Genomic DNA, 15,527 nt, shown 5'->3' with positions numbered 1-15,527 from the left:
GAGGCCACGCCGTCCCGCCCCTCCTGGCCTCCGCCTGGAGCGCGCTGCTCCGGGGCGGCGGGGCTCGCTCTCCGGGTGCTGCTGCGGCGGGCGGCGGGCTCCGGGCCGGCCCCTGTTGCGGCGCGGGCCGAATCGGCGGAGTCGGAGGTGCGGCGGCTGAGGGAAGCCCTCCCCGCCTTTCCTTTGTCCGTTCGCTCGTGGACTTACACGCGCACCCACTTAGGACAGACGCTCGGCTCCGGTGGACGCCGGCTACAAGAACCTCCAACTACCTGCAAATCCGTAAGTGTTCATTAACATGTGTCGGTCGGTGCCCTCTCCTCAGGCCGCCAAATGCTCTCCTAGACTTTGCCTGAGAGAGTGAAGGTGAAATCCTAAACAGAAGTCTAAAAATGAACAGGTGAGACCTAGTGAAAATCCAGGTAAAGGCAGGTAGCTTTAGGACCAATTTGTTCAATTCCAAAAGAGGAATGCAAGGAAGGAAAGAATATCTGCCAGAGTCTCTGTTTCACTCCAATATAATAGTATAAGGATGTCGGCAAACTCCGGAGGCTCTGCGATCAGGTGCTTGTGTTTGGTAAATTGGCATCACCCAGATTTACCTGATTTGCTAAATGGAGTCAATTCAGTTCCAGGATGCGTTGATAAACAGCATTCAAAGAAAGTGATTTTATGGTCTCTACACTTAAAAGGAACCGAAAAGAACTAGTAGAATACTTAGCTGTGGTAATATACTTTTTTTTTAAAAGCAGTTTTTGTATATATTTCCAGTGTTTTAAAAGTTTTTATCATGTAGTGTAATCATCTGTGTTGTCCATCCAGTACCATTTTGTGTAGACCTGATTTATTATTCATTGATTGATACATAATGGCTTACGACATTATATTAGCTTTACATGTCCAGCTAATGATTCTATATTTGTATATACTGCAAAATGATCACAATAGATCTAACATTGGTCACCATACATGGTTACATTTTTTTTCCTTGGACTTTTTTTTTTTTTTTTTTTCTTTTCAATTCATGAGAGACACACAGAGAGAGGCAGAGACACAGGCGGAGGGAGAGAAGCAGGCTCCCTATGTGGAGCCTGATGCCGGACTTGATCCCAGGACCCCAGGATCACACCCTGAGCTGAAGGCAGATGCTCAACCACTGAGCCACCCAGGCGTCCCTTTTTCTTGGACTTTTAAGATCTCTCTTAGCAACTTTCAAATATACGGTAGAGTATTGTCACCTACAATCACCACACTGTACATTACATCCCCAGATCTTATTTTCTTTTTTTTCTTATTTTCTAACCATCCTTTACCCTCCAGCCCCTGGCAACCTCTGGCAACTGTCGATCTATTCTCTATGAGCTTGTTTTATATTGTTTTGTTTTTTAGATTCCACATATAGACGAAATTATATAGTATTTGTCTTTCTCTGTCTTATTTCACTTAGCATGATATCCTCAGGCTTTATCTCTATTGTCCCAGATGGCAAGATTTTCTTTTTAATGGCTGAGTAATAGTCCATTGTATGTGTCTATATACATATACACACTTTGGTTTCTTTATCCATTCATCCATTGATGGACACTTCCATGGTTTCCATGTCATGGCTGTTGTAAATATTGCTGCAGTGGACATAGGGGTGCATATATCTTTTCTAGTAAGTGTTTTCATTTTCTTTGGAAAAATACCCAGCTGTAGAATGCTGAATCATATGATAGTTCTCTTTTTTTAATGTTTTAAAGAACCTCCATACTGTTTTTCCTAATAGCTGCACTAACTTACAGTCTCACTAGCAGTGCATGAGAACTTCCCACTTGTTATTTCTTGTCTTTTTCAGAATACCCATTCTGACAAGTGTGAGGTGTTATTTCCTTGTGGTTTTGATTTTAATTTCCCCGAAGATTAGTGATGTTGAGTATCTTTAAATTTGTCTGTTGGCCATATTGTATATCTTCTTTGGAAAAAAATGTCTACTCAAGTTTTTTTAAGATTTTATTTTTATGGGATCCCTGGGTGGCGCAGCAGTTTAGCGCCTGCCTTTGGCCCAGGGCGTGATCCTGGAGACCCGGGATCGAATCCCACATCGGGCTCCTGGTGCATGGAGCCTGCTTCTCCCTCTGCCTGTGTCTCTGCCTCTCTCTCTCTCTCTCTCTCTCTCTCTCTGTGTGACTATCATAAGTAAATAAAAATTAAAAAAAAAAGATTTTATTTTTATTTATTCATGAGAGACAGAGAGAGGGGGAGAGAGAGAGAGAGGCAGAGACACAGGCAGAGGGAGAAGCTCCTCCATGCAGGGAGCCTGATGCAGGACTTGATCCCGGGACTCTAGGATCAGGCCCTGGGCCGAAGGCAGCGCTAAACCACTGAGCCACCCGGGCTGCCCTCTACTCAAGTCTTCTGCCAATTTTTAAAAATTGGATTGTGGTCTTTGCTTTTTTTTTTTTTTTTTTTTTTCTTTCTGTTGAGTTGTAGGATTTCTCTATATTTTTTGGATACTAACCCCTTATCAGATATATGATTTGGACATATTTTATTCCATTCCATAGGTTGCCTTTTCATTTTGTGGATGGTTTCCTTTGCTGTGCAGAAGCTTTTTACTTTGACGTAGTCCCATTTGTTTGTTTTTACTTTTGCTGCCTTTGCTTTTGGTGTTAGATTAACAAAACAGTTATTGTCAAGACTGATGTGCAGGAGCTTACCACCTGTATTTTCCTTATTACCTAGGAGTTTTATGATTTCAGGCCTTAAATTTAAGTCTTTAATCCATTTTGAGTTTGTTCTCATGTATAGTATATGATAGTAGGCCAATTTCATTCTTTTGCACAAGGCTGCCCACTTTTTCCACCACCATTTGTGGAAAGGGCTATCTTTTCCCCATTGTATATTCTTGGCTCCTTTGTCATAAGTTAATTCACCATGTAGGTGTGGGTTTATTTCTGGACTCTGTATTCTCTTCCCTTTATCATCTATGTTTATACTGACACTATACTATTTGGTTACTGTAGCTTTGTAATATACTCTGAAATCAAGGAGCATGCCTCTAGATTTGCTCATCTTTGTGAAGATTGCTTTGGCTGTTCGGGATCTTTTGTGGTTCTGTACGCATTTTAGGATTACTTGTTCTATTTTTGTGAAAAATGCCATCAGACTTTTGAAAGGAATTGCATTGAATCTGTGGATTGCTTTGAGTACTAAGGGCATTTTAACACTATTAGTTCTTCCAGTCCCTGAACAGGGAATATCTTTTCCTATACTTGCTGCTTCTTCCATTTTCTTTTGTTAATGTCTTAGAGTTTTCAGGGTATAGATCTTTCACCTCCTGGGTTAATTTTATTTCAACTTATTTTATTCTTTTTTCTTCTTTTTTTTTTTCTTCGTTTTCTTCTTTTAAAGAGAGAGGGAGAGTAGAGGCAGAAGGAGAGAGAAAATCTTTTTTGGGGTGCGGGAGGAAGAGATAGAATTTTAAGCAGGCTCCACAATCAGCATGGAGCCCCATGTGCCACCCCATCTCATGATCAGAGATTATGACTTGAGCCAAAATCAAGAGTCAGACATTTAACCAACTGACGTATCCAGATGTCCTTCTATTTTATTCTTTTTGATGCAGTTGTAAAGGAGATTGTTTTCTTAATTTTTCTTTCTGATAGTTCATTTTTAGGATATAGAAACAACAGATTTTTATATACTGATTTTGTACCCTGTAACATTATCGAGTTTATTAGAATAGTTTTTCGGTAGAGTCTTTAAGGTTTTCTTGATGTATTATCTGTATATAATATGTAATGTGCAAATAGTGACAGTTTTACTTCTTTTCCAGTTTGGATGTCTTTATTTGTTTCTTTTCTAATTGTTCTGGCCAGGACCTCCAGTATTATGTTGAACTTAAATTTATGGTATTAAAATTACTTTTTAATTACCTAAGTTATTCATAAAAACAACATTCTTCTAATAACAAATAGAAACATGGTAAATAAGGCTAAAATCTCATTTAATCACTCCCTTTGACCTATGCTTACACCAATTCTGGTCCTCACCTGGTTTCCTCAGAAGTTATCAGACTGATGGGATTTCTGCAAGTCTTATTTCTATGTATTTATATACCTGTGCATATTCCTACAGAAAATCATAGAAATATGTGTGCTTTTAAACTACTATCAAAAACAAACAAACAAACAAAAAACTATCAATATCTGCAACTTCTTTTGTTTATTCAGAAATATATTTTGGTGTCTCCCCATACTAGTTTGTATAATTCTGCTTTATTATTCTGTTTGTTTCTAAAGTTTTACCATCAAGTTTAATATTTACTATAATTTTCTGGTAGGAATAGTTTGAGTTTAAAAAGTTCTCTTTAGTTTTGATTTGTCAGGAATTTTTGTCTTAATATTAAATGTTGAATATCACATGGCTTTCTTTGCTGTTTATAGAGATGATAACATAATTTCTCTATGTTCTTCTGTTAATGTAGTGAATTACAATGACACATTGTCAAATGTTGTGCCATCCTGGAAGTCTGGAGCTAACTCAGTTATGAGTAACACTTTGGTCATACTCTATAGGTTTTTATTTGCTTTTGTTGTCTCATATTTATTTTGAAGTGTATTTTAAATTTTTCAGCCTCATGGTTTATTTGTAGTTTTGTTTTCAGGTTTTGGTGTTAGGCTTGTTTACACTGACCTCTTAAATGTATTGAGAAGTGTTCTCTTCTTCTTTACTTTCTAAAAAAGCAAAAAATTTGTATATGAGTGCTTTTATTCTTTCCTTGATTGTTGATAGAATTCACCAGTGTAACCGTTGAACCTGTAGTTTTCTTTGATAATGAATTCATTTTTTTACTATTGGAGTACAGTTGTTATACAATATTATTTTCAGGTGTACATTGTGATTCAACATGTATATGCATTAGGAAGGGATCACCAGGGATGGGACGCCTGGGTGTCTCAGCAGTTAAATGTCTGCCTTCAGCTCAGGGCGTGATCCTGGGGCCCGGGGATCGAGTCCTGCATTGGGCTCCCTGCATGGAGCCTGCTTCTTCCTCCGTGTCTCTACCTCTCTCTCTGTGTCTCTTATGAATAAATAAATAATATAAAATATATATATACACACATATATAAAAAAAAAAGGAAGTGATCACCATAAATGTAGCTACCATCTGTCACCATACAAAGTTGTAACTTTATTATTACTTATATTCCCTATGGTGTACGTTGCTTTCTTTTTTTTTTTTATTTATTTTTTTTATTTATTTATGATAGTCACAGAGAGAGAGAGAGACAGAGACACAGGCAGAGGGAGAAGCAGGCTCCATGCACTGGGAGCCCGACGTGGGACTCAGTCCCGGGTCTCCAGGACTGCGCCCTGGGCCAAAGGCAGGCGCTAAACCGCTGCGCCACCCAGGGATCCCTGTACGTTGCTTTCTTATGTATCCTATATCTTATCTGTCTTTATCCGTATGTGAGGATCAAGCCTCACATCCTTTTTGGTACAAACTTCTCCTTTACCTATTTTGCCTGTCTTCCCTGTGGCACCACAGGATTACTGTCTGTATCTATGAGTCTGTTTCTGTTTTTGTTGTTTTGTTTTGTTTTGTTTTTAGGCTCTCTGTTATAAGTAAAATCATGTGATAGATGATTTTCTCTGTCTACTTATTTCACTTAGCATAATACCTTCTAGGTCCATCCATGTTGTCCAGATGGCAAGATTTCATTTTTTAAATAGCTGAGTTAGTACTCCATTGTATATTTGTATACCATATATTCTTTATCCATTCATCTTTTGATGGACAGTTGTTTCCATATCTTGGCTGTTGTAGGTAATGTTGTAGTGAACATGAGGGTGCATATATCTCTTCTAGTGTTTTTGTTTTCTTCCAGTAAATACCTGGCTGTGGAATTGCTGGATTATATAGGTATTTCTATTTTTAATTTTTTGGGGAACCTCCAGACTATCGATCGCAACTGCAGCATTTTCCATCCCCACCAACAGTACCCAAGTGTTCCTTTTTTCTGTATCTTTGCTGACACTTGTTATTTCTTGTCTTTGAGACTCAACATTCTGACTGGTATGAGGTGATATCTCATTGTAGTATTGCTTTGCATTTCACTGAAGATTAGTGATGTTGACCATCTTTTCATGTGTCTGGTAACCATCTATATATCTTTGGAGAAATGACTATTTAGGTTTGCTACCCATTTTTAATTGGATTGTTTTTTTTTTATATTGAGTTGTATGAGTTATTTATATATTTTGGATATTAATCCCTTATCTGTCTTATCAGTTGCAGATATCTTTTCCCATTCAGTAGGGTGACTTTCATTTTGTTGATGGTTTCCTTTACCATGGAAAAGTTTTTTAGTTTGATGTAGTCCAATGTCTTTATTTTTGTTCTTGGTGCCCTTGTTTGAGGATATAGAGCCAAAAAAATATTTCTGAGACTGATGTCCACGAGCTTACTGCCTGTTTTCTTCTAGTTTTATGGTTTCTGGTCTTACATTTAAGTCTTCAACACATTTTGACTTGGTTTTGTATATGGTGTAAGAAAGTGACCCAGTTTCATTGTTTTACGTGTATCATAATAGTCCAGTTTTCCCAGGACCATTTATTGAAGAGATTGGTTCTTCCTTATAGTATATTCTAACCTTCTTTGTTGCCAATTAATTGACTGCAAAGTGTAGTGTTTTTCTGGACTCTTTCTCCTGATCTGTGTGTCTGGTTTTGTACCAGTACCACACTTTTTGATTATTATAGCTTTATAGTATAGTTTGAGATCAGGGAGTGTGATGCCTCTAGCTTTGTTGTATTTTCTCAAGATTGCTTTGGCTATTTGGCATTTTTTGTTGTTTCAGAAAATTTTTGGATTAATTAACTTAGTTCTGTGAAAAATATTGGTGTTTTCATAGAGATTGCACTGAATCTGTAGCCTCTCTCTCTGTCAAATAAATAAAATCTTAAAACAACAACTCATTATTCCAATCCAAGAGCATGGAGTTTCTTTTCATTAATTGTGTTGTCTTCAATTTTTTATTCACTGTTTTATAGTGTTCAGTGTGTGGGTTTCACCTCCTTGGATAAATTTATTCCTAGGTATTCTTTCTGATGAAATTGCAAATGGGATTGTTTTCTTAGTTTTTCTGTCTGCTACTTTATTATTGTTCTATACAGCAACAGATTAATGTGTATTATTTTTTTTTTATCCTGCAACTTTAGGTTCATTTATTCTAATAGTTTTCTGGTGGTATTATTATGTTTTATATATGTAGAATCACATTTCTGCAAATGGTGACATTTTTACTTCTTGTTTTCCAATTTGGTTGCTGTTTATTTCTTTTTCTTGTCTGATTGATGTCATTAGGACTTTCAATACTTTGTTTAATAAAAGTGTCCAGAGTGAGTATCTTTTTTTTTTTTTTTTCCGGAGTGGGTATCCTTGTCTTATTCCTGATCTTAGATGAGAAGCTTTCAGCTTTTCACCATTGAGTATGACGTTATTTTTGTGTTGTTGGTATATGGCCCTTTTTATGCTGAGGTATGTTCCCTCTTAACCACTTTGTTGAGAATTTTTACCATAAAAATTCATAACATAACATAATGGATGTTGATTCTTATCACATGCTTTTTTGTGTCTATTGAGATGATCATGTGATTTTTATCCTTCTTTTTGTTAATATGGTGTATCACATTGATGATTTGCAAATATTGTGTACCTGGAATACAGTCTAGGTGATCATGCTGCATGTTTATTGTATTAATGAATACAGTTTGCTTATATTTTGTTGAGGATTTTTGCATCACGTTCATCAGGGATATTGGCCGGTAATTTTCTTTTTTAAGGGCATTTTTCTTTGCTCTTGGTATCAGGCTAATACATTGTGGAATGAGTTTGGAAGCATTCCTTCCTCACCAATATTTTGGAATAGTTGGAGAAGGGCAGGTTTCAACTCTTCATTAAATGTTTGGTAGAGGGGCGGCCCAATGGCTTAGCGGTTTAGTGCCACCTTCAGCCAGGGTGTGATCCTGGAGGCCCGGGATTGAGTCCCTTGTTCGGCTCCCTGCATGGGGCCTGCTTCTCCCTCTGCCTGTGTCTCTGCCTCTATCTCTCTCTATTTCTAATAAATAAAATTAAAAAAATATGTTTGGTAGTATTCACTTGGAAGCCATCTGGTCTTGAATTCCTATTTGTTGGGAGGCTTTTTGTTTTTTTTGTTTTTTTTCTGATTCAAATTCATTGCTAGTTATGGGTTTGGTAGATTTTCTATTTCTTCTTGATTCAATCTCATAAGATTGTATGTTTGTAGGAATTTACCTATTCTAGGTTATCTCATTTGTTAACCTATTAATTCCAGTTTTCTCATAATCCTTTGTATTTCTGTGGTGTTATATGTACCTTCTCTGTTATATGTACCATTTCTGATTTTATTTATTTGGGCTTTTCTTTTCTTTCTTTTCTTTTCTTTTCTTTTCTTTTCTTTTCTTTTCTTTTCTTTTCTTTTCTTCTTTTCTTTTCTTTCTTTCTTTCTTTCTTTCTTTCTTTCTTTCTTTCTTTCTTTCTTTCTTTCTTTCTTTCTTCTTCAAACCTGGGTAATGGTTTATCAATTTTGTTTATCTTTTCAAAGAACTAGCTATTTCATTATTTCCTCTGTGATTTTTTTTAAGGTTTTATTTATTTATTATTTATATGTAGTTTGCTGTTTTGGAATAGAATACTCTTAAGTCCATCTGGTATAACATGTCATTTAAAACCATTGTTTCCTTATTGATTTTTTTGTCTGGATGATCTATCCATTTAAGTGGGGTTTTAAAGTCCCCTACTATTATTTTATCACTGTCCATTTTTGCCTTTGTGTCTGTTAATATTTGCTTTATGTGTTAGGTGCCCCTGTGTTGGGTGCGTAGATGTTTTTAAGTGTTATATCCTCTAGTTGGATTGATCCTTTTATCTTTTGTAACACCATTCTTTGTCTTTAGTTACAGCATGTGTGTTACAGTGTTTTAGCCTGATATAAGTATTACTCCAGCTTTCTTTTTGTTTCTAATTGTATGGAATATCTTTTTCTCTCTTCACTTTAAGTCTTTGTGTGTCTAGATCTGAAGTGAGCCTCTTGTAGGCAGCCTGTAAGTGGGTCTTGTTTGTTTGTTTTTTTTTTATCCATTTTCCTCCTTATGTCTTTTTTTTTTCTGAGATTTTATTTGAGAGAGAGAGAGAGAGAACGAGCAGTGGGGAGGGGCCGAGGGAGAGAGAGAGAGAGAGAAGCAGACTCCCTGCTGAGCAGGAAGCCTGATGCGGGGCTCCATGCTAGGACCCAGAGATCATGACCTGAGCTGAAGGCAGACACCCGACTGAACCACCCAGGCACCCCCATCTTATTTCTTTTCATTGGAGCATTTTGTTCATTTGCATTTAATGTAATTATTGATAGATATGTACTTCTTGCTGTTTTTGTCAATTGTTTTCTGGTTGTTTTTGCTGTTCTCTCTTCTCTTATCCTCTTGCTTTGTGATTTGGTGATTTTCCTTAGTATTATGTTTGTATTCCTTTATGTTTATTTTTTATGTATCTGTTATTTTTAGTATTTAGTTTTGTGGTTCATATATAACATGAGGTTCATATGTAACATCCTAAGTATTTAGCAGTCTATTTTAAGTTGATGGTCATTTAAGCTCAAACCCATTTAGGTTCATTTTAAAAACACTACAGTCCCCCCATCCCCAACATTTTATGTTTTTGATGTTATATTTTACATATTATTATTTTGTGTATCCTTTAATTATTTTAGGTCTTGATGATTTTACTACTTTTTTACTACTTTTGTCTTTTAACCTTCATAACTAGCTATGTAGGTGATTGGCCCATTATCTTTATTATGTGTTCACCTTTACCAGTGTTATTTTTTCTTTCACATATTCTTATTTCTAATTAATGCCTTTTCTTTTTCATTTAAAGAAGTTCCCTTAGTGTTTCTTGTAAGACTGGTTTTGATGTTGATAAACAACATTAGCTTTTGCTTATTTGGGAAACTCCTTTTCTCCTCTTCAGTTCTGAGTGATAACTTTGTCAGGTAAAGTATTCTTGTTATAAATGTTTTCCTTTCAACTCTTTGAATATATTGTGTCACTTCCTAATGGCCTTTGAAATCTGCTGAAAAAAATCAGCTGATAGTCTTTTGAGGGTCCCCTTATACATTACTAGTTGCTTTTGTTGCTGATTTTAAGATTTTGTCTTTAACTGTTTACACTGATTATAATATATTTTGGTGTGGGTCTCTTTGGGTTCATCTTGTTTAGGACACTGTGCTTCCTGAAATGAGATGTCTCTTTCCCTTACCACGTTAGGGAAAATTTCTGTCATTATTTCTCCAAATAGGTTTTCTGCCCCTTTATGTCTGTCTTCCTCTGCGACCTATTATGCAAATATTTCTGTGCTTCCCAGCATGCTGTTGCTGGGAATGTTGTCCCAGAGGTCTCTTAAACTATCCTGTTTTTGATTCTTTTTTCTTTTTGCTTTTCAAATTGGGTGATTTCAATTACCCTGTCTTCCAGGTTCCTGATCCATTTTTGTGGATCATCTCATCTACTGTTGTTTTCTTCTAATATGTTCTTCGTTTCAGTTATTCTTGGGCTCTGATTGATTCTTTTTTATTTATTTATTTATTTTTATTTTGTGTGTGTTTATTGAAGTTCTCAGTGTTGTTCATCCATTCTTCTCCTGAGTTTATGAACATTACTTTGAACTTTTTTTCAGGTTTATTGCTTATCTCTCTTTTCTTTAGTTATTTTTCTGAGGTATTGTCTTGTCTTTTGTTTGGAACTTATTCCTCCATGTCTTCCTTTTGCCTAACTGTATGTGTTTCTTTGTAGGTAGATCAGTCATATCTTCCATCTGCATGGCTTTATGCAGAAGTTATCCTGTCAGACCCAGTTGTGCAACCCCATCCCCAATCCATTACTGGAGCAAGGTTCCCTAGTGGTCTCCCCTATTTGAGCTGCAGGTACCCTCCTGGGCTGCACTTGGTGTGGACTCACTGTTGTGCAGGGCTATTCCCCAGATTATGCACCTGCCTATTATTTGCAGAGTCTTGGTTTCCTATTGCCATCTGGGTCTCCCATATGTAAACCCCACTGGTTTTCAAAGCCAAGTGTTATGGGGGCTCCTCTTTCCCAAGCATGTCTCTTGGCTGGGGATCCAGATGTGGGGCTTGGACCTCTTACTCCTTTTTGAATGTTTATATGTTTGTGTTATACCTCCTGCCAGGGCATCACTGTGCAAGGGCTGTGAATCCTGACTAATTCACATGTCTGCCCCTTCCACCCATTCTGATGTGGCTTTCTCTTTGTAGTTGTAGAAGATCTATTCTGGTAGTCTTCAGTTTGTTTTCAGAGATAGTTCTGTATGTAGTTGTGGGTTTTGGTATGTCTGTGGGAGGAGGTGAGCTCAGGATCTTCGTACTTTGCCAACTCGATCCCCCGCTCCTGAATTCAGTTTCTTTGAAAGCTATTGAAAATTTCTGTTTTATCTTCTTTCAGGTTTGGTAAGATATTTTTCATGGAATTTGTTCATTAATGCTGGCAAACTGTTTGGCATAAAGTTTTCGCTAATATAGTCTTACTATCTCTTTGATCTTTAATGAAAATCCCATTTTCATTCCTGATGTTGGTAATTTGTGTCTTCCTTTGTCTTCATTGTTGTAACTGGGAGTTTTCTGTTTTTTCAAAGAAAGAGCTTTTGGGTTTATTAATTTTGTCTTATGTTTGTCTATTTTCTATTTTGTTAATTTCTGTTTCTATTATTTTATACATTCTACTTTGGTTTTACTCTTTTTTGAGCTTTATAAGTAGAACCTTACATCACTGATTTTAGACCTTTCTTTATTCCTTTTTTTTTTTTTTTGTTTCGTGTTTTTATTTAAATTCCGGTTAGTTAACATATAGTGGAATATTAGTTTCAGAAGTGGAATTAGTGATTCATCACTTACAGAAAACATCCCGTGCTTATCACAAGTACTCTCCTTAATACCCATCACCCATTTAGCCCATACCCCCACCCAGATCTCACCTCCAGTAACCCTCAGTTAAGAGTGGTTTTTGGACTTTTTTTTAAAAAGATTTTTATTTATTTATTTATTTATTTATATTTATTTATTTATTTATTTATTTATTTATTTATTTATTTATTTATGAGAGAGAGTAGGGAGAAGAGCAGAGGAAGAGGAAGAGAGAAGGGGAAAATAATCTTAAGCAGACTCTGTACTGAGCTTGGAGCCCAGCATAGGGCTTGATCTCTTGATCCTGAGATTATGACCTGAGCTGAAACCAGGAGTCTAATGTTTGACTGAGCCGTGTCCCAAGAGTCTGTTTATGGTTTACCTTTCATGGTCTACCGTTTTCTCCCCAATATTTATCTGTTTTTTTTTTCTTAAATTCCACATATGAATGAAATCATAGACTTTTGTCTAACTTGTTTTGCTTAGCATAATACACCATAGCTCTATCCGTGTCATGGCAAATGACAAGATTTCATTCTTTTTTTATGGCTAATATTTCCAGTGTATGCATATATACCACAACTTCTTTATCCATTCATTGCTCAGTGGGCTTTTGGGCTTTTCCCATAATTTGTTGGTAATGCTGCTACAAACATCGGGGTACATGTGTCCCTTCAAATCAGTATCTTTGTATTTTTTGAGTAAGTACCTAGTAGTGCAATTGCTAGGCTGTAGGGTAGCTCTCTTTTCAACTTTTTGAGGAACCTCCAAACTGTTTTTACAGGAGTAGCTGCACCAGTTTGCATTCCCACCAACAGTGTTCCCCTTTCTCTGCATCTTCACCAACACCTGTTTTCCTGAGTTGTTCATTTTAGCCATTCTTACAGGTGTGAGATGCTATTTCATTGTAATTTTGATGTGCATTTCCCTGATGATGAGTGATGTTGAGCATCTTTTCATGTGTCTGTTAGCTGTATATCTTCTTTGGAGAAATGTCTGTTCATGTCTTCTGCCCATTTCTTTACAGGATTATGTGTTTCAGGGTGTTGAGTTTGATAAGTTCTGTATAGGTTTTGTATACTAACCCATTTTTAAAAAGTTTTCTTAGTTTCATTGATTGTTCCTTTGCTGTGCAGAAGCTTTTTATCTTGATGAAGTCCCAATAATTCATCTTTGCTTTTGTTTCCCTCGCCTCAAGGGACCAGTCTAGAAAAAAGTTGTCATGGCCCATGTCAAAAAAATTACTGCCTTCTACTCTCTTTTAGGATTTTGAATAGTTTTAGGGCTCACATTTTGGTCTTGAATTCATTTTGAATTTATTTTTGTTTGATGTAAGAAAGTGGTCCAGTTTCATTCTTCTGCATTTTGCTGTCCAGTTTTCCCTACACCGTTTGTTGAAGAGACTGTCTTTTTCCCATTAGGTATTCTTTCCTGATTTGTCAAAGATTAGTTGACCATATAATTGTGGGTCCATTTCTGGAATTTCCATTCTGTTCCATTGATCAATGCATCTGTTTTTGTGCTGCTACCACACTGTCTTAATGAATACAGCTTTGTGATAAAACTTGAAGTCCAGAATGGTGATACCTCCAGCTTTGCTTTTCTTTTTCAAGACTGCTTTGGCTGTTCAGGGTCTTTTGTGATTCTGTACAAATTTTAGGATTGTTCTAGTTCTGTGAAAAATGTTGATGGTAGTTTGATAGGGATTACTTGAAATGTGTGGATTGTTTTGGGTAGTATAGACATTTTAACAATATTCTTCAATCAATGAGCATAGAATATTTTTCCATTTCTTTGTGTCCTCTTCTACTTCTTTTATAAAAGTTATATAGTTTTCAGAGTACAGATCCTTTGCCTCTTTGATTAGGCTTATTCCTAGGTATCTTATGGTTTTTGATGCAATTTTAAGTGGAATCAATGCCTTTATTTCTCTTTCTGCTGCTTCATTATTGGTGTATGGAAATGCGGGATTTCTGTATGTTGATTTTCTATCCTGCTACTTTACCGAATTTATGTATCAGTGCTAGCAATTTTTTGGTCAAGTGTTTCAGATTTTCTGTATAGAGTATCATGTCATCTGCAAATAGTGAAGAGTTGGGACTTCTTCCTTGCCAATTTGGGTGCCTAGTACTTCTTTTTGCTGTCTGATTGCCAAGGTTAGGACTAACAGTACTGTGTTAAATAACAATGGTGAGAGTGGACGTCCCTGTCTTGTTCCTGATTGTAGAGGAAAAATCTTATTCCCCATTGAGAATGATATTAGCTGTGGATTTTTCACATATGGCCTTTATGGTGTTGAGATATGTTCCCTGTATCTCTACTCTTTTTGAGGGTTTTTATCAAGAATGGATACTGTACTTTGTCCTATGCTTTTTCTGCATCTTTTGAGAGGATCATAGGGTTCTTATTCTTTCTTTTATTAATGTGATGGATCACATTGACTGATTTGCAAATATTGAACCCTCCCTTGTAGCCCAAGGATAAATACCACTTGACTGTGGTGAATGATAATTTTAATGTACTGTTGGATTCAATTTGGTAGTATTTTGTTGAGAATTTTTTGCATCCATGGTCATCAGGGATATTGGCCTATAATTCACCTTTTGAGTGGGGTCTTTGGTTTTGGGATGTAGGTAATGCTGATCTTGTAGAATGAGTTTGGAAGTTTTCCTTCCATTTCTGTTTTTTGGAACCATTTGGGAAGAACAGGTATTAACTCTTATTGAAATGTCTGGTAGAGTTCCCCTGGGAAGCCATCTGACCCAGGACTTCTGTTTGTTGGGAGGCTTTTGATTACCGATTCAGTTCCTTTGCAGGTTATAGATCTGTTCAAGTTTTCTGTTTCTTCTAGTTTCAGTTTTGGTAGTTGATATGTTTCTAGGAATTTATGTATTTCTCCCAGATTGCCCAATTTGTTGACATATAATTTTTTCATAATATTCTTCTAAAATTGTTTTTATATCCTTGGTGTTGGTGGTGATCTCTCCTCTTTCATTCATGATTTTATTAATTTGGGTCCTTTCTCTTTTCTTTTTGATAAGTCTGACTAGAGGGTTATCAATTGTATTGATTCTTTCGAAGAACCACTCCTGGTTTCATTGATCTGTTCTACCAATTTTTGTTGGTTCCTGTATCTTTTATTTATGCTCTAATTTATATTATTTCCCTTCTTCTCCTCACTTTATTTATTTATTATTTCCCTTCTCCTGGTTGTTCTTTTAGTTTCTTTAGGTATAGGGTTAGAATGTGCATTTGAGATTTTTCTTGCTTCTTGAGGTAGGTCTGTATTCCTATATACTTCTCTCTTAAAACCACCTTTGCTGCATCCCAAAGGTTTTGGACTGTCCTGTTTTCATTATTATTTGTTTCCATGTATTTTTAAAATTTCTTTTCTTTTCTTTTCTTTTTTTTCTTTTCTTTTCTTTTCTTTTCTTTTCTTTTCTTTTCTTTTCTTTTTCTTTTCTTCTTCCTTTTCTTTTCCTTCTTTCTTTCTTTCTTTCTTTCTTTCTTTCTTTCTTTCTTTCTTTCTTTCTTTCTTCTTTTTCTTTT

The 15,527-nt window shown here is 36.1% G+C and overlaps 1 long non-coding RNA gene across 4 annotated transcripts in view; it reads left to right on the top strand.

Annotated features, from left to right (window-relative positions):
- The first annotated feature begins 25 nt into the window (after positions 1 to 25).
- Positions 26 to 15,527, top strand: part of LOC106557898 — a 63,077-nt gene continuing 47,575 nt past the window's right edge. For 2 of the 4 annotated variants that reach the window (XR_005355532.1, XR_005355530.1), the window contains exon 1: positions 26 to 282. This is a non-coding gene — a long non-coding RNA (uncharacterized LOC106557898). The remainder of the gene's footprint in view (positions 283 to 15,527) is intronic. The other 2 variants (XR_005355531.1, XR_005355529.1) reach the window with 2 other exon arrangements.

This window comes from Canis lupus, chromosome 2 (genome assembly GCF_011100685.1).
Source record: "Canis lupus familiaris isolate Mischka breed German Shepherd chromosome 2, alternate assembly UU_Cfam_GSD_1.0, whole genome shotgun sequence".
Classification (NCBI taxonomy): domain Eukaryota; kingdom Metazoa; phylum Chordata; class Mammalia; order Carnivora; family Canidae; genus Canis; species Canis lupus.
This window is presented reverse-complemented; position numbering and strand designations above follow the sequence as displayed.